General features: G+C 35.0%; 2 pseudogenes; both read right to left on the reverse strand.

Moving 5' to 3' along the window:
- Positions 1-7829: 7829 nt before the first annotated feature.
- LOC149229336 (coatomer subunit alpha-1-like) lies at positions 7830-11092 on the reverse strand (annotated as a pseudogene).
- Positions 11093-11197: 105 nt separating this feature from the next.
- On the reverse strand, positions 11198-12773 carry LOC149229337 (coatomer subunit alpha-1-like; annotated as a pseudogene).
- Between the last annotated feature and the right edge of the window lie 2723 nt (positions 12774-15496).

Genomic DNA, 15496 nt, shown 5'->3' on the forward strand with positions numbered 1-15496 from the left:
CCTTCTAGCATGAGCATAAGCACATTTCCAAAAGACATTACATTGTGACTAAATAAAAACAAATGTAGAAACTACAACACCATATTTACAAAAAAATTATCTTATATAGTCATTTATAGTCTTAGCTTGCTTTAGAAGCCATAAAAGCAAAATACAATGAAAGAACATTAAGTGTGGCGATCATTAGATTTTCTTCTAGATCTTTGTCTAGCACAAAGACAAACACATAACAACATTGCAAGGTGAAAGAAATAGAGAATGTGATAGAATTATTTCTAACATAAAGACAAGCATATTGCCAACGAGAATGTTGCAAAGAAAAATAAATATTTGCATCCTAGATTTCTTTCTATCACAAACACATGGATATTGCCAATAAAAACATTGTATTGTGAAAGAAATCTAGCACATGCTAGAATTATTTTTAGCACGAACATATGCATATTTCCAAGAAGAACATTGCAAACCAAAAAAATCTAGCACAAGCTAGATTTCCTTCTAGCACAAACACAAGCACATTGACATTAAAAATATTGCAAGGAAATGGAAATGTAACACATGCTAGACTCCCTTCTATCGCATAAAAGAAGATTGGCAACAACAACATTGCATTGTAAAGTAAATCTAGTGCATGCTAAATTTCATTCTAGCACAAACACAAACACATTGTCAATAAAAACATTGCAATAATAATATTTACTGAACATCTCCATGCTTATGAAAATTGACCTTGCTTTTTAGAGACAATGAGGTAAGTCTATGCCTACATAGACTATTGTTACAATATAAAAAATGTTAAACCCTCATTATTAGAAGGCCCTTCATATGGAATATGTGGTCTAAGAATGGGAGATGGTACAAACATAAGCATGTTGCCAACAACAACATTGCATTGTGAAAAAAAACATTATACATTACCCTCTATCACAAACACAAGCACATTGCCAATAAAAACATTGCAAGGTGAAATAAATATATCGTACGTTAAATTTCATTTTAGCATAAAAACAAACACATAACAACATTGTAGGGTGAAATAAATCTAGCATGTGCTAGAATTACGTTTAGAAAAAATACAAACATGTTTCCAATGACAATATTGCAAAGAAAATTAAATGTAGCACATGCTAGATTTATTTCTAGTTAGACACAAGCACATTGACAATAAAAAAATTAGAAGGGGAAATACATTTAACCATAAGAAAAAAAAAGAAAAACTCATATCAACGTTGGTAGGTGAAAGAAATCTAACATGTGTTAGATTTACTTCTATCACAAACACAAATATGTTGTCAACAACAACATTACACTAGGGTAAAAGAAAATCTAGGACATGCTATATTTCCTTCTAGCACAAACATAAGCAAATAGCATTATTGTATGGCTAAATAAACCTAATACATGTTGGATTTAGTTCTAGCACAAACACGAGCATATTACCAATAACATCATTATAAGGCAAAAGGAATCTAACACCCACAAGATTTTCTTCTAGCACAAACAAAATCACATTGCGAATAATAACATTGTAAGGTGAAAGAAATCTAATGTGTGCTATATTTCATTCTATCATAAACACAAGCCATAACAACATTGCAAGGTGTCAGAAATATAGTATGTGCTAGATTACTTCTATCACAAACACAAGTATATTGTCAACAACAACATTGCAAGAAAAAAAGAAATCTAGTGCATGCTAAATTTCCTTCTAACATAGACAAAAACACATTTCAAAATAAAAACAATGCAAGGCATTTGATTTCCTTCTAGCACAAATAACTGCATTGTCAAAATTAATATTGCATTTTGAAATAGGTACTAGATTTCCTTCTAGTACAAATTCACAAACATATTGCCAACAACAACATTACTAGACAAAACAAATCTAACACATGCTAGATTTCCTCCTATCAAAAACATAATCACGTTGCAAATAACAACATTACAAGGTGAAAGAAATATAATGCATAGTATATTTCCTTCTAATGCAAACATAATCACATAACAACATTGTAGGGTGAGAAGCGTTATATTTACTTCTAAAACAAACATATAAATATTTCCAATGATAACATTACAGGACAAAACAAATCTAGCACAAGCTAGATTTCCTTTTAGCCCAAACAAAAACATGTTAGCAATAACAACATTGCAAGGTAAAATAATATCTAACATGTGTTAGATTTCATGTTAGTGCAAACACAAGCACATAGCAACATTATAGAGTAAGAAATCTAGCAAGTGCTAGATTGATGTCTACCACAAATACAAGCATGTTGCTAACAACAACATTGTAGAGTATAAGAAATCTAGCCTATGCTAAATTTTCTTCCAACACAAACACAAGCACATTTCAATTTGAAAGAAATCTAATGCGTGTTATATTTCCTTCTAGCACAAACAAAAGCACATAACAACATTATAGGACTACAAAAGTCTAGTGCATGCTAGATTCATTTCTATCACAAACACAAGCTGAAGGAAAAAAACAAATGCTAGATTCATTCTAGCACAAGCAACCATATTTCCAACAACATTTCATTGTGAAATAAATCTAGTGCATGAAAAATTTCCTTCTAGCCCAAAGATAAGCACATCGCCAATAACAACATTGCAAGGTGAAAAAAATCTAATGTGTTTTAGATTTCCTTCTAGTATAAACACAAGCAGACACAAACATTGTAAGGCAAAAGAATTATAGCACATGCTACATTTACTTCTAGCACAAACACAACCATTTTGACAACAACAACATTATAGGGCAAGGAAATCTAGTGCATGCTAGATTTCTTTCTAACACAAACACAATCACATTACACGATGAAATAAATCTAACCTGTGCTAGATTTCCTTCTAGCATAAACACAAGAACATAACAACATTGTAGGGTTAAAAAAATATAACACACACTAAATTTACTTCTAGCACAAAATGAAACATATTGCCAATAACAATATTGCAATAAAAGAAATCTAGCATGTGTTAAATTTCCTTCTAACACAATCACATCCAAAATTCCAATAACAACATTGCAAGGTCAATGAATTCTAGCATAAACAACCAAATTTCCAACCACAACATTGAATTGTGAAATAAATCTAGTGCATGCTAAGTTTTCTTCTAGCTCAAACACAAGCACATAAAAACAATGTAAGGTGAACAAAATCTAGCATGTGTTATATTTTCTTTTAGCAAAAACACAAGCCTATTGCCAACAACAACATTATCAAGCAAAAGAAGTCTAACACATGCTAGATTTCATTCTATCATAAACATAAGTGTATTGCTAATAACAACAGTTTAAGATGAAAGAAATCTAACGAATGTTAGATTTCCTTTAGCACAAATAAGCACATAACAACTTTAACCCTTAGTAGCTCCCACACACATTCTTTTATTTTCATGTCTCTTTTTTGACACCTAACACCCCTCAAGTCATTTCATGGGCTTTTTTGAGAAGCCAATGCACATTTGTCATAATTATTAAGTTATATGAAACCCACTTTGTATGCACATGGGGTCTTACACCAACCCCCCCCCCCCCCATACTCTTTTCATATTATTTGGTTTGCAATGCTAATGTGTTTATTGGTGTGCATGAAATATCATATTTGCAACACCAGACTTTTTAGCCTCAAAACATATAAAAGCATATGCACACTAATACTCTGGTCCCAAAACATATACACATACATGCACATGGGCATGATACCCCCACTAGCCTAATATTTGCATGTACATGCTATTTACAATCGAGGGATTGGAGTTGGGGTGTTAGAAAAATCATCTAACGTAGACAAAAGTTTAGAACCTAAAACAAATTAGATGATGTGTTCCACGGTTGGAACAAGGTAGTTATATTCATCTAATTCTTTATTGATATTTTTGAAATCAATGAAAATCTCGATCTATCCATTCTTATTCCTAACATTGTTATTCCTAACAGGGACCATATTGGATACCCATAGGGAATGATGAATGATAAATATTATTTTTTCCTCCAAAAACTTATTTTCATTTTCATTTGCTATTATGTTGTTGAATACATATATAAGAATGTTTGTTGAGTAGGATTATATATTTCTTGAATTATTTCACATCCTGAATGATTTTAGTGTCATGGGTATTTGAATCAGTGTAATTCTAGGAGAAAAAAATCTTTATAATTCCTTGAGGAAATGAAAAAAATGTAGCCCTCCCAATAGGCACGTATCCAATACCTAGATTAATATTTTGTGGGTATTATTTGTTACAGAGATTCATTACCTGATATTATATTGCATAGGTATTGGATTTATAGTTTGTTGCCCCCTTAAACTTATCTTCTGAGTCATGGTACTTCTCCATTCGAACCACATATTTCAGAAATGAGTTCTCACTCTTTGGTTTTGCATCTAGAGACAATGTATTAATTTGATCACAATGTCAATTTTCATCAATGGTTGATCCCATAAAAGTATCTCCCTATGTTAGGAATTCTAAAATAGGGGCATCTTCATAAAAAATATCTAGTTTGTAATATTGTTTGGTATAGAAGGTCTGGAAAATTGTTCATTAGAAAACATGTCCATAGAAAAGTTTCCCAATGGTATAAATATAGGAGTTGTGTTTGAAAGTAAATTTTCATTTGCATTTTGACTTCAATGTACATAATTAATATTGAATGTATCAACCATACATTTTAATTTACATCTAAATTTACTAATTAATTTACATCTAAATTTACATAATTAATATTGAATGTATCAAAATTAGAAATAATAAACCATGCCTCATAATTAATTTACATCTAAATTTACTAATTTTGAAAATAACTTTGTTCATGTTCTTACATAATTACACCGATAGGCGTTCTCTTTGCTGTCTTGGGGTGGGCAAACACTGTTCACCCCGGCCAATAGGAAAGCTTAAATTTCGCCCTTCTAACGAATAAAATTTTTCCATGTGTTTGTCCCTCTAACCAATGGAAATTTGTCATTTGTCCTAATTGCTTTCGACACATTTTCTCCTACCTGCATGTTTCTGCAGCTCTTTATGGCATCCTCCGCCCTGTTTTCACACCTTCTACTCCTCTCTGGCAAGTTGTACCCTTCTCCTTCCCGTTGGTCAGTCTATCACCGTCTGCCATACCATACCTCCGACATTGAATTATTGCACTGGGAATAGGGTATTCGTTGTAGGTGCCACAGAAAACAATGGAACACAGATTGTAACCTAACTCTTATCCAAAGGATTCAATATCAGGGCAGGTGTCTGTGATGTGGACAGTGCCAAGAACAGGGTTTTTCTTAACTGAGTGAAGCAATGGGCAATGTTGAAGTTGTCATCTGTGCAATGGGGTTCCTCTCTTTTTTGAATTTTCTGGATCCTTTTTAATGCCTGCCAAAGTTTACAGCTCTATCATGTTTACATATTTTACCTAATGAAGCATGGATGTGTAAGCATTGTACAACATTGAAAGACCTAAGTTCCTCTTCTTCCCATTGATTAACTCTGTCTTGACTATTGCAGAGCTCTGATGAAAGAGCCAAGTGTAAGGTTCAGATTTTTTTCATCATAAGCCTTGGATTCCCAATTTCCCATTACTCTTTTTCAGAATTGCGACTGATAGGTTTAGCAATCTTAGTTTTTGGGTATTTGGGTTCTCTACAAACTATTGATTTACTGTGTGAAAAGGAAGTGGGTCTAATCAAGCACATCTTTTGTAGGATAAAATTTTGCAGGGTTTTCATCGGATTTGTGAACTTGTGGTTGTTTGGCATGTTGGGGAAAATTGCCTTGTTCTTTTCCTTGAGGGCCCAAATACCTCTTTTGTGATACATTTTCGATTGTTTTGCATGTTGGGAAAAATTTCCCCCGTTCTTTTCCTTGAGGGCCCAAATACCCCTTTTGTGATACATTTTCGATCTGGAAAAACGACCTACTCCCCTTATTAGTAATTTGTTTCTTGAAACCCTCTTCTTCCCTGCCATGGTCATCTCTCCTTCTGCTGCTGCAACAATCTCTTCCTTTGGTATCAGCTACAAAAGACTTAGAGGCTTACTATGAAATGCTATAGTTTTACTGCTAGGGTTCGAGATTTAGAAAAGTTTTGGTGCACTTGGTTTGGTGATAAAAACATGTGTAGAAAGTAGTGCTTTTTCTTTTTATGCCAAGTTTGGTCCCTTGGATCCTAATATAACAAGCGTTGAGTTTTCAAGAGAAAATGACCTTGCCTCCAAAGAAAAAATAAGACCAAAAAGTCATGGATGTTGAAGTCCTAATGGCCTTATAATTTGTTCCTGAGATGAAGTAGTATTTGGCTGCAAGGTTTAGTTTGAGATTAGGAATGAAGCCACATGGTGTAAGTTTCCCAGGCAACGTGAATATAGTATACCCCACTACTAAATTTTCATCATATAGACAGGTAAATATACAAATAATTAAAATCTAAATTGTGTCATAAATTTCCTTCCTACTGTGAGTCAATTGTATTAAAAGGTGCCTTGGTTTTAGCAAATAAATGACACCTTTTCAAGTGCATGTAGCACAAACAACTGGCTAAAGAATTTCCAAGCCTTTCTGGTGTAAAAGTGATGGTTATGTTTTGAACTTAGAATACTTGTGTAACCAAAGACAACAACCCAAATATAAAGCCCTAAGACCAACATACAAGTATAGACATGAATGTTGTTATGTAGATGCAAACCAATTCTTTTAAGAATTTTTTAAAATAGTTTTCATTCAAACACATAACAACTTCAGAGTTATAAATTTCGAGTCATAATTAAGAGAGGATTGTGATTTCTAGGCATAAAGAAAATTCACAACTGTTTACTGTGCATCTATAGTCATCATCAAAAGAATAAACCTAAGTCTGTTGTGCATGTACAAGAAAATTTATTCAGAAATTTCATAAAAGTTTAAGTCTCTTGTCCAGCCAATTAGGGCCAGTTTGTATTGGTTAGGTACCATTTTGGTTAGCAGGATGGTTCAATACCATGCCTAGTCCAATGGGGCAATTTGACCAGTTTCAATTTAGACAGGGCCTACATATGAAAAAGCATTCAAACAATTACATTGCTTTCTGATGTTGAATAATAAGACCCTAGTGCCTGTTTCTACTTAGACAAACCACTATAACACTTGCATAATAAAGATAGGATAAACACCCAGTGGGGTCTATAAAAAATTCTCCAGACCTAAAGCTAAATTACCGACACTTTTCATTGTCTGAGACTGAGAAAGGGAAGAAAAAACATAGACTGAAATTTCCAATTGTAAACAATGAAAAAAGATGGAAAGTTTTACTTCTACTGTCATTTCATTGATCACTAAACATCCCCAGTCTCTTAAGAAGACCCTCAAGTTTGTCCAAGACTTGTTAGTGATTGTCCTACCATATATCTCAATGTGGTTTTGAAAGGTAGAGAGTGAAATATTGATATGGAAATATGCATGGGTAATGAAATTTCTTGAAATAAAGATGCATATTTAGCACCTAGAAGCATTTGAACCCACAATGGCAAGCTCACATATAGGGAAGGGATTTCGTTGTATGACTGGAACAAAGCATGTTGTACAATATTTACAGGACACATCCTTCTGACTGACCATGCTATATAGATGTAAAAGTTTTGGCACCACCAACAAAAGGATTTCTGAAGTAAAAATCACAATTCAGTGTTTTGGCATCCTGTAGCTGCCGCTTGCATGCCTGCAGAACTTGTTGTACCTTTGTTGAATGGTTTGCAGGGGCTCACTTTCCAATAGTCATCAAGAAAAGTTAGCTGTTGTACTGAAGCTCCATCCCTTATAACAAATACCCATGGTATTCAACAAAGCCAACCTCAAATGGAATTTTTGAAGGTTGCTATGAATAAAATAAATTGCAAGCTCTTTTTGTTGAACAATATCATCCTTAACTTCCTCTCCCTTGAACCGCATCCGAAGACCCAGAACACAACTGCAAGCTCACATATAGCACACAGATTTCCCTTTATGATTGGAATAAAGTGTGGTGTACAATGTGGACAGGACACATACTTTTGACCACGATATACAGGTGCAAAAGTTGCTCCAAAAACAACAAAAGGATTTTTGAAATCATAATTCAATGTTTTTAGCATCATGTAACTGCCTCCCACATGCCTGTAGAACTTGTTGGGCCTTTTTTGCATGGTTTGCAACGGGCTCATTTGCCAGCAGTTATCAAGCCAAGTTATTAGTTGTACTGAATTTCCCTAGCAAACACCTATCGTGTTTGGCAAAGCCAACCTCAAATGGACTTTTTGAATGTTGCAATGAGTAAAATAGGTTGCAAGCTCTTGCTGTTCGACAATATGATCCTTAAATTCCTCTTGACCTCCATTTGAAGACCCATAACACATTCTTTAGCAATTCCAATCAATTTCTTCACCTTCTCAACCTCCTAAACAAAATCTACATCAATAACTGGAATTGCGTGCAAGATGGTAAGAAATAACCTTAATGCTTCACTACAATTCCCATCTATTGTGGATTTGTAAGCTAGTTTAAGTTTCTCATCTAATAGAAAAATCTTAAATGCCAAAGCTCATGGACCTCTGACATTTGAGCTAGCAGTCTCACTCCAGCCTCCCTTTATTGCTAAGAAGATCACAGTGAAAAAAAAAATGCAGGAAGGTATGTATCGTTGCCCACGTAAAGATCCAAAAACAAAGGTTTTAACTTTTAATGGAGTGAAATCCTTAATACCAAGTTGTTGACTTGAGAGCTGCATTGCCATATTAATGTTACTAGCAGCTGCATTCTCACTTGCAAGAGAAGATTTTTTGTATCCAGATTTGAATTATTGGCATATGTGGTGATGGTGTAACTAATGACATTATGAATTGTATCTGCAACATTTTCAACTTATACATTTGTAGGTAGCTTCAAAGATTATACATCCCATCCTATCTCATCGTAATTGTCTACTCTCACTTCTCTATCATTGATCATTACAACCTTGCCATTTTGTTTTTCAACTCCAGAATTGTCAAGGTCTTAACCCCTATTGGCTACAACTCTTTCATCCTCTTATTCATGGATTGCACCCCTTGCATTATCCAACCCACCAGAAGTGTCAAGGTCTTAACCCCTATTGGCTTCAACTCCTTTATCCTCTTCTTCATGGATTGCAACCCATGCATTATCCAACCCACCCTCAAAAAGTCCTTATGTAACCCCAATAACAGTCATTCAAGATTGCAACAAATTGATGGAGGAGGCACAATAAGTGATGATTTATTTCCAGATGGTAGAGTGGGTAGATTTCCACCTAGCTATTAAGTACAAGCATATTGGCAATCTCTGTAAGCCCATGAATTGCTGCACTCACATATGGGCATTGTGACACTGACCAATAACATCATTTTATATTTCTGCAATCCCTAGCATCTTCAAAAGCTTATCAATATTGTCCACGAAAAGATACAAAATGAAAGCCTTTCAAAATTCTTTAATCTCTGGTAAACATATTCAACAATGCCAACATTGCGTTACTAAAGGGCCTTAGTTCCAAGTGTATATTAGTGACCTTAACATCTCTCTGTTTTGCAGAAGCAACATCAACTTGAATAGTTTCACTCTACACTGCTAAGTTAAATCATGCCTTCTCATCTTTGAAACATTGAAGAGCTGATTCTGGGAAGCCCTTCAGATGCATCTAAGAAATCACTGTCTATCCACAAATCAGTTCCTAATCATGCTCATAACATTGTCATACTTCTTTTTTATCAGTGCTAGCTTGAACATATACTCAGGCATTAATCTGTATGACACAGTTATATCCAAATCATCCAAGAAATTGACAGAATTCCCAGATACCTTTGTTATACATACTTGAACATCAACCGTTCCAATAAGGCCACCATCTCTGTTTGGAAGACAACAAAACACAATTGTCACCCCAAGCACCACTCTTAAGTTTTAGCACAAATAATCTTATGCATAGAACATTGTACAAGCTTCTTGCTTCCAATGATGATTGCATGCTTTCTCAGCAAGGATACATTTTCCATGTCATTTGACTAAATGTATTTAAAAGATGGAATATGGAGGTCCCCAAGTACAATCCTCTATTGCAAACCAAGGTCGCTATCTTTTCTTCCTGCATTGTGTCACTCTTCTGTCCCAACACTATCTTCTGGCCCAAGAAGAAGGTTTTATGTTCCTACACAGAAAATTGCATCCACAAATACTAGACGATTAGACTTCTTGAACACCTTATTTCTATGATTTTTTATCACTTGGTTATGACTCATGTCAGTGACTATGGATTGATTGCAAGTAGAAAAGGCAGCAGGTCCTCCAAGTCATTTTCTTTTCTTCCTGCATTACATCACTTCTCCCAAGTCCAAACACTATCCTCTGACCCAAGAATAAGTTCATATCACCCACCATCAACATCCAAACGTATGAGGACAACATTATCCATGGGGCTAAACAAAAATGATCATCATGTCCTTGATCCAATTCATGGATCCAACCCTTCTTATCTGTATAAGTTGAGAGTCTTTTTGAGTTGCAAATTGATGAGCCAATAGAAAATGGTCATTGCTATAGTATAGGGTGCCCCCATAAACAAAAAAAGTAGATCTTTATCTTTCTAACTTGAAAACAATCATCCCATGGTCATGCCCAACAACGAGAAGTTTCACATCAAGATGTGCTGCAAGGATCCAGAAGCAATCATTGTCTCTACAAAATGTTTGGACACCTCTACACTACTTGGATATCTCTCAAACTCAGATAATTTTATCTTCTAAATTTTAACAATAATGTCGTGATGTGGATGGAACATCACACGAGACATATAGTTCACATGCCCTCTTAAAAGTTAAAATATCCAACTTCCCAAGCTTGGTACCCGAGAACAAAACGTACTAACTTTTCACAAATGAATTATCTACAATTTTTTCACGTTCCCTTCTAAATTTTTCAACTTCCCATGCCTTGATCTCTGAGAACAAAATAATTTTTCAAAAATGAATTATCTACAAACTTTTTGCGTGCCCTCTTAGATTATCCAACTTGCTATGCCTTGGTATCCGAGAACAAAACAAACTAACTTTTCACAAATGAATTTCATACAAACTGAGATGCTACTCAAGAAAGAGAAGTAACACAAAAAAAAGTTAATATATCTCTAATTAAATAGATATAACTTCACCAAGAAATTGAATCTGCATGCCATTCAATCTGCTTGGTGACCATCTGCTCTTGACAAAATCAATGGCAAGCTGGGATGAAAAGCAACAGCCCAGTTCACTCCACAATCATGAAATTCCAAAACATATTTGACAACAACATCACCCTCTCCAAAAATATCTGTGTTCATTTGTGCTAACCTTAATATCATCTGCAGACAGTTTTCCTCGTCGGAGCACAAATATCCCATACATAATCAGTTTGATCCAAGGGGCTTCAAATGACCAAATCTTCCTTAGGATGAAAAGAAGCACACATTACACAAAAAATGTTGCCAGTACGGTTAGATACAAGTTAAAGATTTCCAGTTCCATATCTTTATTATTTGTTCATCACTTGCACTGACAATCCAAAGATACTCATTGTGGAACTTAACTCTTTGGATATAGGCAGCAGTGCATATTGTAGTTCCATATATTGATCTTAAAGTCATTCCATGTAACATTAACAAGTAAATTGGAGTTATAACAACTTTTCATAATTGTATTTTTGACTGTTATGTCAGATCATTTACAATCGAAGACACTACTCTTTAGATGGCCTAAATATACACACACAATGTATACATAAGAAGCTACATGGCTGGGAAGCTTCACTAAACCTACCAATTCTAAAACAACTTTGTTCCTTGGATGGGAGAGGGTGGGAATTTTTCTTGCAGCTCTCCTTTGGCTAAGTGGTTGCACTATGAGAGGCATTTCTAAGCCCGCCAAAATCACCAAGGACTTGTCATCTGGCCCAATCCCCACCCATTTAGAAGGTTTTAAACTAGGTATACCAGTTTGATTACCTTGCGACTTTCTTTTTCCTTGCATGTAATTTGTCAGCCCACCCTCCATCTGGTAGTGAGATTGAGATATTCCTCATAGCTCATGAAGAAGAGCTCCAAACAATAATTGACTCTATTCCTCATAGCTCATGAAGAAGAGATCCAAACAACAATTGACTCACAAACAGGGAAAGATAACATTTTCTTCCCAACCACCCAAGCTAGACCCAATTGACATCAATACAAAACTTGCCACTAGACGTGTGTAATTTCCAGACATTTTATAACACAAAGCAAGTAAAGGTAATCTCCTAGCTGATCCATGAAAATTTTGTCAAAATACATGAGGGAATCACACAACACCAATGTGTTCAAGACCCTCTCCATGTCACCAAGGTGTTAGAGACCCACCATTCCAGGATATAAAAATGTATCCATTGAAACCCATATCAATCGTCCAATTGATGTAACTACTGAAAACTGAACCTTGGCGATCAGTTTCAAAGTGCTACTCAATCTTTGAAATACATAAAAAATAGGTTCACATGGATCACAAAACATGCAATAAATATCCAAGTCGGTTGGCTTACCTCCAGACACAAACACGTCTGAGACTTGTGAAAATGTACTCCTCTAACCAACCCATCATGCTCATCAAATCTATCAATGTTCCCATCTGATAATGCCATAACTGAATAACCCCACCATGAAGATTAGCCAGGATCCACGACTTTTTCATATTTAAGCTCAACCCCTTTACCTAGTTACTCTGGGACTCGAATTTGGTCGACATTGCAAATGATCTTCCAGCCTATATACCATAAAAGGGGTTGAATAAACATACAAGACTAGTACAAACCCTAGACCAAACCCCACCTACAAAGTCGTGAAATATCCAAACCATTTTCCCCATATTTATGTGGTATTGTAGTGATGCATTATTATTTCTCCTTTAAGATTCTTATTTATAACAAACGTTGTGAGGCATTCACGTCCTTTATGGGGAGAAATTGCTTAATTTGAATTGTATAGATGACCTTGCTCTCACTGCAAAGCTCATTTAGTCATTTAGTGGAGGGAATGACACAATGTCTTGATATCGTCACTAAAATGACATGCATCATGGTTAATCAAGAAAATATAGAGGCATTTATTATTTAGGCAGGAATACTTTCTAGATTGGCTTTTCAATTAGGGGATTCTTATTCCATAAGAGAAATTAAGGTTGGGTTCCCTCACTTGCCTTGATAGTTCCTCTCCACAGAAACTTGAGGTAAGAGAATTCAAAGAAACTCTTCAAGTTAGGATCATTTATGTGTTATTTTCACATATTAAGGAAGGAACTAAAACTATTTTCTGCTATTTTGTAGTATACCTTCATGCTTGTCTCTAAAATAGAAGCTAAGCTTCCTAAGACCAATCATTTTGTTCAAAATAAACCTGTTTCCTCTTGTCAACCCCACACCACTTCTAATGGATAACCCAATAAAATGGATTGAACTTGGTGTCCCCCAATGTAACACTTACAAATAGGATAGGAAAAAAGAAAAGGTGTGGTTCTCTTTTGACAAGAAGTATGAACATTTTGATGACAAATGTAAGGTCATTCAGGCTAAGATCACTAAAAGGGAACATGCCATCCTTTTTGAGCAACATTTTTATCTAAATTATAACATAGATATCACAAAATCATTCCCCACTCTTCCTATCGGTGTTCCTTTGCACCTCTTGGTGCAATTGCTAGTTTATAGAATTATTTACAACAAGCTAAGTTGAGTGAAAGATCTTAGATTGATTACACAGATCTACAAAAGGTGAAAATTCAACATTCAATTTCCAAAAAAGAGAGTCAAAATAGTAGTTAAAAAGTGTAGAATTAAGGAACACAATGAACACATTTGAATCACTTAAATCAGTTATCATGTGCTTCATATGCCTCTTCCTTGTTATTTTAATTTGATTAGTCATACCCTTATATGGAAGACAAAGATGTGACCATTCTATCAAAAAAATATCCATTTATTTTTTGAAACCAACCCTTGCTTAGTAACAAAGCATACGACTCAATCATTATTTTGGATTAGAAGAAAGTTTGAGGAGTACACACTTTAATTCACTATGCACTTTAACATTCGAGCATTCTAGTTGAAAAATCTAATTCATTGTTTTATTGAGTTCTACATTTAAACTTTTACAAACTGAATATGGCATAACACTAGAATATGCCATAAAATAAATCAACTAGTTATGTACATTTTAAAGATTCACGACATATTTTGAAATTTGAAAATGGGAAGGTGATTCGTGTTTAGTGAGTAAATGGAGGTTTCCAGGTAGTTTTTTATTCGTATTAAGGCGCAGAGGAAAGCAGGGAGTGTTCTGAAGCTTCCAACCTGAGATCAAATCTTCTCAAGGAGCTCCTCTATATGTACAGTAAATACTAGTGACTCTTTCCCGCAGTTCCGTTGTTCCTACTAACATTAGTTGGAACAATTTTATCGGCCATGGTGATCCTTTGGGTGGGATGAAAGAACTGGTAAACTTCCGCGGTTGGATCTTTGAATATTGCTGCTCGGTTTAAACGAATTCAAAGGTGTAAAGTTGTGTTGCTCACAACTTTACAAAATAACAATGACTGGAACCCGGGCATCCAATGTTTGCATTACATGGGCGAGGGTTGCAAAGTCCACGTTGAACAATGCCCTTCCACCTCTTCCGCCAACCCAAAGTAAACCAAAAGGAAAGCGTGCAACAATGGAGCCAAATATTTATGGATCCAGTGCTGCTGCTGAACCCCTTAAATGAAGTGTAGTGTTATCAGATGTGTCCAATATTTGTAAGGAAGCGACCACGATTGATTGCTTGAAAAAACCAAAAGCAGTTAAGGTTCTATCTCAAAATTATAATGCGAAGGGAAGAGGTCGAGGATTTCCTTAGAATAACAAGAAGATTACTCAAGAGGCAAAGATTAAAAAAGAGACTTCACCAACTATTTGTAATGTTGATGATGCATCTGCTGGTAATGCAATCGGTGTTGATAAGGAAAATCCTGTAGCTCTCTCAAGAAAGGAAATCATTTTCCTTTTTTAGGGGAATTCCTTTACTAGTGAAGGAAGGATATTCCTTTCCTCTAACTCAAGGAATCACCTTGTATATATAAAATGAAAGACCTTTTCTTATAGAAGATTAGAGAAGTATAAATATCAAAAATAATTATAAAAGTAATTTGAAGAATGAACTTGAGAATTGGTTGAAACATGTGCTTGAGAGGAGATCCTAGAAAGAATAAAAGCATAGTTAATCATTAAAAAAGAATGACTTCTGTAGACAAAAATTATAACTACCACTGCTAGAAAAAATAATTTTTAAGGGGGGGGGGGTCGTACGCTGCCTCCAAAAGTGGGAATTAGAAGCAGTTTTAGCATTAACTACATTTTTTTAAACCCTCACCCACCACCCCTCCCCTCAGCCCCTAAAAGCATCACCTATAAAAGTCAAGCCTTTTAGGGGCGGTTT

This window comes from Pinus tabuliformis, chromosome J, assembly GCF_031772625.1.
Source record: "Pinus tabuliformis cultivar Carrire ecotype Pingquan chromosome J, CPIR1, whole genome shotgun sequence".
Lineage (NCBI taxonomy): Eukaryota > Viridiplantae > Streptophyta > Pinopsida > Pinales > Pinaceae > Pinus > Pinus tabuliformis.